This window comes from Neovison vison, chromosome 1 (assembly GCF_020171115.1).
Source record: "Neovison vison isolate M4711 chromosome 1, ASM_NN_V1, whole genome shotgun sequence".
NCBI lineage: Eukaryota > Metazoa > Chordata > Mammalia > Carnivora > Mustelidae > Neogale > Neogale vison.
The window spans coordinates 117,701,119-117,708,277 of record NC_058091.1 but is presented as its reverse complement, the minus strand read 5'-3'; positions in this window follow the sequence as shown (position 1 = coordinate 117,708,277).

Below are 7,159 nucleotides of genomic sequence, written 5' to 3'. Positions count from 1 at the left end.
CTGGCCCAACGGGAATAGCCAACTTAGCAGGAGGTGTGGGTTGGGGCAGCTTCAGAAAAGGAACGGATGGGGCACACTCAGCGGGAGTGCAGCTGCCCAGCCTGGCCCGCCTTGCCTTCCCCGTTCCCTGGGACTCTGTCTAGAATATGCTCTACGTCTCCTCAGGACCTGGAGACGGAGCCAGCCAGAGTGTGGCGCAGCTTTCTGCTCTCATCTCAGCTTGGAGGGTGAGATAGGCCCTCACAAGCCACTCCATGCACCCCCCTCTCCCCCATGACACCCCATGTCCTCAGAGGCTCCCCCCACAGACACTAGTCCAGGAGGCTAGGGGGCTGGCACATTCCTCCTGTAGGCTGAGGCAGCTCACCCGGGTGGCCATGAGCAGGGGACTGAGGAAGCAGAGTGCAAACTGGACTGTGCAAACTGGAGCACTGTCCAGGTTGGCTCCAAACACCCTCTTAGCCCTGGCCGCCTCTGGCTTCCTTCACCTACAGGGTGTGCAGGTCCCACCAGACCCCAGCACACAGGGCAGGAAGGCCCTTTCAGATGCCCGAGGTCCACGCTGTGTTGGCTCACACAGCACTAGCTGTCATCAGCTCACACCCAGGGAGGGCAGAGGTGTCAACTAGCCCCAACTCGAGGCAGCACCTACAGCTCTGTGACTCTGTCACTCAGGACTCGGCTATTAGGACAATTACTTTAAACAAGCCTTCGTCAAATGAAAGAACGTTTCCCTAACACCACAGAGTACATGTTATCCGGTAAATGGGCCTGGGACAAAGGCGTAGCCACAGAGGTTCGGGACAGTATAGGGATTCCTACACCTCCTTACAGCAAAATAAATACCAGATGGCTCACATACCTGCATGCAGAAAATATAAAACCCCAACAAAGCTAGAAAAAAATGGGAAGATTTTTTTCATAATCTTGGTATGAGAAAGCTCTTTCCAAACATGCTACAAAACTCTGAATCCATTTTTTAAAAGATTAATATATCCAACTATATAAAAATCAAACATTTCCACAAAGCCAAATGAGCCATTTTTAAAAAAGAGCCTGGGTGGCGCAGTCGTTAAGTGTCTGCCTTCGGCTCCGGTCATGATCCCAGGGTCCTGGGATGGAGCCCCTGCATCAGGCTCCCTGCTCAGCGGGAAGCCTGCTTCTCCCTCTCCCTTTTCCTCTGCCCCTCCCCTCTGCTTGTAATTCTCTCTCTCTCTCTCTCAAATAAAATGTTCAAAAAAAAAAAAAAAAAAAGTAAATGGGATCTTGCTTCCAGGAAGATCAAGTAGACAAACTTTCCCCTATTCTTCTTGCTAAGTACAAATAAGCTGAGACACCGATAGCACAGACAAAGCCCAACAGCAGTCTGCTCTCTCTAGACAAAGGACCAGAAAAGAGGCAGCCTGGCAGGACAGAGCTGCAAAGACACTAACGGCTTTACCCCATCCACACACAACCACAAAAGAGTTGTGTACCACCAGCCTAAGGCTAGCAAAGGCCTCACCTTCCACACTCACCAGGCTAACACTCTGGCCCACACGCCCACTGGAGCACTATCAGAGGAGGCCTAGTAGAAACTCACTCTCGGGGTGCCTGGGTGGCTCAGTCGATTAAGTGGCTGCCTTCGGCTCGGGTCATTATCCCAGGGTCCTGGGATCAAGTCCCACATTGGGCTCCCTGCTCATCAGGGAGCCTGCTTCTCCCTCTCCCTCTGCCTATTTGTGCTTTCTCTCTGACAAATAAATAAATAAAAATATAAAAAAGAAAAGAAAAGAAACTCACTCTTGCCCAGTAGTTAGGAGGCATGCCTGAAAAATGCAATAACCCCAACTGAAATCTCCGTGGATGGACTCAGCAGCGGAATGGACAGGAAAGAGACAGCATCCACCCACTGGAAGACAGAACAATGGAGACGGCCAATCTGGACAGAAAGAGAAAACAGACTGGAAAGAAAATGAATAGAGTCTTGGGGACCCAGAAATCTAACATAAGATCAAACATTTGTGTCAGCAGAGTCCCAGAAGGGGAAGGAAAGAGGGCTGAAAAAGCACCTAAGGAAATAATGCCTGAAAACTTCCCACATTTGGCAAGAGACAACATCCTACACATTTGAGAAGCTGAGTGCACCCCAAACCAGGTAAACCACAAGAAATCCATCACACATCATATCCAAGGTACCTCACAGTTACATTTCTGAAAATGAAAGACAAAGACTTTCTGAGCCCATCAAGAGGAGACCCTTACCTTGTCTACAGGGGACAAGCAGTGTGAACGACGGTGGCTCCCTCGGCAGAGCTGTGGAGGCCAGAAGTAGTAGCCTATTTCTTAGGAACTGAAAGAAAACAACAAGCCTGCAAAAATATCCTTTGAGAATGAAGAGAATCAGGACAGCCTCAGATGAAGGACAATAAGGGACTTACTTACCTGCCAGCAGATCTAACTTAAAAGAATGATTTAAAAAAAAAAGTTTTCAACAGAAAGGGAATTATATAAAAAGGAGTTTTGGAATATCAGAAAGTATGAACAAACATTAAACAAAAATATGGGTAAACCCAATAGACTCTCCTTCTCTTCAGCTTTCTAATGTGTTTCATAGTTGAAGCAAAATCGTAACACAGGGGCATCTGGGTGGCTCAGTCGGTGAAGCGTCTGCCTTCATTCAGCTCAGGTCATGAGCTCAGGGTCCCTGGCATCAAGCCCTGCTTCAGGCTCTCTGCTCAGCGGGGTGTCTCCTTCTCCCTCTGCTTCTTTTTCTATGCTCTCCTCTCTCTCAAATAAATAAAATCTTTTTATTTTATTTTATTTTTTTTAAGATTTTATTTATTTATTTGACAGAGAGAAATCACAAGGAGGCAGAGAGGCAGGCAGAGAGAGAGGAGGAAGCAGGCTCCCTGCTGAGCAGAGAGCCCGATGCGGGACTCGATCCCAGAACCCTGAGATCATGACCTGAGCCGTAGGCAGCGGCTTAACCCACTGAGCCACCCAGGGGCCCAATAAAATCTTTTTTAAACAAAATCTTAACACAATCTAATGTGTTTCAAAATATGTGTAAAAGAAATATTTAAAATGATTATATTTTAAATGGGGCTGTGGGGAAAGGGATGGAAAGGTAAGGTTTCTATTCTTTGTTCAAACTGGTAGATGATGACACCAGTAAACTATGGCAAGTTATGCATATATGGAATACCTAGGGAAGACACCAAAAAATTACATAAAGAGATAAACTCAAAAATGCTATGGATAAATCAAAATGGAGTGTTACATTTTTTTCAAGTAACTCAAATGGAGACAGAAAAAAGTAGAAAATATGAACAGAATAAACAGAAAACAAAAAATGGCACATGTAAGCACTAACATATCGTAATTACATTAAATGGTCTAAAGCACCAATTAAGAGAGATTGGCAGAGTAGATTTAAAAACATGAACTATAGCTGTCAAGAAACACACCTCTAATAATAATATAAACAGGCTGGGAGCAAAAGGATAGACAAAGCTACATAATGCAAACATCAATCAAAGGAAAGTAGGAGTGGCAGTATTAGTATCTCATAAAGCAGAATTCAGAGCAAAGAAAATTACAAGAAAGAGAGGGACATTATACAATAATAAAGACTCAGTGTGCCAAAATGACACATCAGTCTCTGTGTGTGTGCCAAATGACAAAATTGCAAACACTGTGAAGCAGAGACTGAACTGAAAAGGAAAATGGACAAATCCATAAACATATGTGACTGAAGTATATCCCTCCAAAATTCCTATGTTGAAGTCCTAACCCCACTGTGACTGTATTTGGAGATAGAGCTTTTAGGATGTAATTAAGATTCAATGAGCTCATAAGGATAAGGTCCTAATCCAATTGGATTGCTGGCCTTACAGGTGGCTGGAGGGAAGGCGGGAGGGAGAGCTCTAGATATAGACACAGTGGAAAGACCATGTGAGAACATAGGGAGAGGGTGTCCATCTACAAGCCAGGAAGTGAGTCCTCACCAGAAACTGACCCTGCCAGTCCTTGATCTGGGCCTTCCCAGCCTATTTCTTATTTACTGAGAAAATAAATTTTTGTTTTTGAAGCCTCCAGTCTATATTTTGTATGGCAGCCTGAGAAGACTAATACAATAAACAGAAAATTTAGTTGGAGACTATCAACAGCTGACAGAACAGCTAGAGAGAAAACCATCAAGGGTAAACTAGAACTCACCACCACCGTCAACCAACAAGATCTCACTGACATTTAAGAAAACAATCTGGCTCACAACAGCAGAATGCACATTGTTTTCAAGTGCCCATGGAACACATACTAAGATAAACCAATCCTGGGCCATAAAACAAACCTCAACAAATTTAAAAGAATTAAAATCATATACAGCGTGTTCTTGAACCACAACAGAATCAAACTGTGAGAAAGGATATTTCTGGTTTTGTTAAAACATTCAGGTTGTACTAATTTGTTACAGCTACCATAGGAAACGAATTCATCCCTAGAGCCTCATACAGCTCAGCCCACATCTTAATTTTAGCTGGTAAGATCCATGGTGGACTTCTGACACCCTGAACTGTAGATAATAAACTTGCCTTGTCTCAAGGCATTAAATTTGTGGTACTTAATACTTAATTTCTTCAACTTGATTAAGAACATTTACAAAAAACCTACAACCAACATTATATTTAATGGTGAAAAACTTAATGTTTTCCCCTTAAAGACTAGGAACAAAAGAAAGGATTCCACATTACCAGTCTTCAAATTCTGAGAGCTCTAGCCAGTGCAATAAGGCAAGAAAAGGAAATAATAGGCATCCGTATCAGAAAAGAAATAAAACTGCCTTTATTTGAAGATTACATGATTGTCTATATAGAAAATTCCCAAAAATCTAAAAAAAAAAATATTAGAAAAAGTGAATTAAGATCACAGAATACAAAATAAACCTGTAGAAATCCATTCTTTTTGTACAAATGAACATGTGGACACCAAAACAAAAAATAAAACACCATTTGTAATCACTTAAAAAAAATTCTTAGGTGTAAGTCCAACATGTTAAAGTCTTATATGATGAAAACTATATAGTCCTGGGATACCTGGCTGTCTCAGTCAGAAGAGTGTTTGACTCTTGATCTCAGGGTTGTGAGTTCAAGCCCCACACTGGGTATAGAGATTACTAAAAAAAAATAAAACTTTAAAAAAAATCTGCAGTCCTGATGAAAGACTCAAAAAATCTAAACAACTGGAGAGATATACCATATTCATGGACTAGAACTTTCAACTTTGTAAAGATGTCGATTCTCCCCTAATTGATATACAGGTTTAACATAATATCTATTAACATTCCAGCAAGGCATTTTTTTGGTGGTTGTTTTTTTTGGGTGCCTTTTTTTTTTTTTTTTTTTTGTAGATATAGACAAGATTAGTCCATGGAAAGGCAAAGAAACTAGAATAGCTTAAAAAAAATTGAAGCAGAAGAATTAAGTGGGAAGAATCAGTCTACTCAATTTTAAGGCTTAATATATAGCTACAGTAATCAATACTGTGTTGTATGGAACAGAGACTGTCACGTAGATCAGTGGAACAGAATAGAAAATCCAGAAAAGAGACCCAGACAAATAAGCCCAACTTATAAAGTGCAACTGGGACACCTGGACATCCACAGACAAAAGGGAAAAAAAGTACCTCAACTAAGTCTCACACCTTACACAAAATTAACTGTAAATGGATCATAGACTTAAATGTAAAACACAAAACTATACAACTTTTAGCAAAAAAACTTAGGAAGAAATCTGGGGGCTCTAGGGCTGAGCAAAGAGTTCCTAACTTGACAGCAAAAGCACAATCCATAAAAAGAAAACCTGGTAAGTTGGACTTCATCAAAATTAAAGCTTTTATGCATCAAAGGACACTATCAAGAAAAAGACTATCCACAGAATAGGAAAATACATTTGCCAATCATTTACCTAACAAAGGTCTACTATCCAGAATTTATAAAGAACTCTACAACTCAACAACAAAACCACCCAATTAAAAAATGGGCATGGGGCGCCTGGGTGGCTCAGTGGGCTAAAGCCTCTGCCTTTGGCTCATAATCCCAGGGTCCTAATTGAGCCCCCATTGGGCTCTCTGCTCAGCAGGGAGCCTGCTTCCCTCCTCTCTCTCTGCCTGCCTCTCTGCCTACATATGATCTGTCAAATAAATAAATAAAATCTTTTTTAAAAATGGGCAAAGGACTAAAATAAACATTTTCCACCAAAGAGATACAAATGCCCATGAAAAGATACCCAAGACCACTATCAGGGAAATGCAAATCAAACCACAGTGAGATTTCACTTCACACCCACCAAGATTTCTGTAATAAAAAAAATAAAAATAAAAAATCAGGAAACCTGAGTGGCTCAGTCAGTTGAGCATCTCTTGGTTTTAGGTCAGGTCATCATCTCGGGTTGTGGGATTGAGCCCTATGTTGAGCTCTGCACTCAGCAGGGAGCCTGCTCAGGATTCTCTCTCTCCCTCTGCCCCGCCCCTTCTCATGTGCGCACACACTCTTATTTCTCTTTCTCTCAAATAAATAAATCTTTAAAAAAAGAGAGTAATAAAATTTGTTGAAACAAAGAGCAAAGTAGTATCTGCCAGAGGCTCGGGGAGGGAAGAATAAAAAGTTAACGGGTATGTGATTTCCTTTGAAGTGATGAAAAGGTTCTAGAAGTAGACAGTGGTGATAGTTGACCGATATTGTAAATATACTAAGTGTCACTGATGGAAAATTTTATATTATGTGTATTTTCCCTTTGTGTTAAATATATACCCTCAAGCCATGGACAGGATGAAATGGAGGTCAGGATCCCTGTCTCCTCAGTGTGGAAGCACAAGAAAATCAACTTGAAATTTCTAAGAAATGGATCATTCCAGATTTTAATTATGAAGTATAAAGCAAGGTTTTACTGTAAGCTCAGTGTCTGCACCCATGACCCAAGCAGTCCTTTTCACAGAGGTCCCTTTAGCACACCTCTGTCTCTAAGATAAAGCGGCTTCCAAAATGTGGACTTTGAAGAAATTCAAATTAATCATTACAAATCAGAGAAACCATCTAGGCAAGCTTCACTACTTCTCAAACATGCCCTTTTTCTGGGCTTCCCCATCCTGAGAATGTCTATCCAGGCCCTCCAGGGTTTCT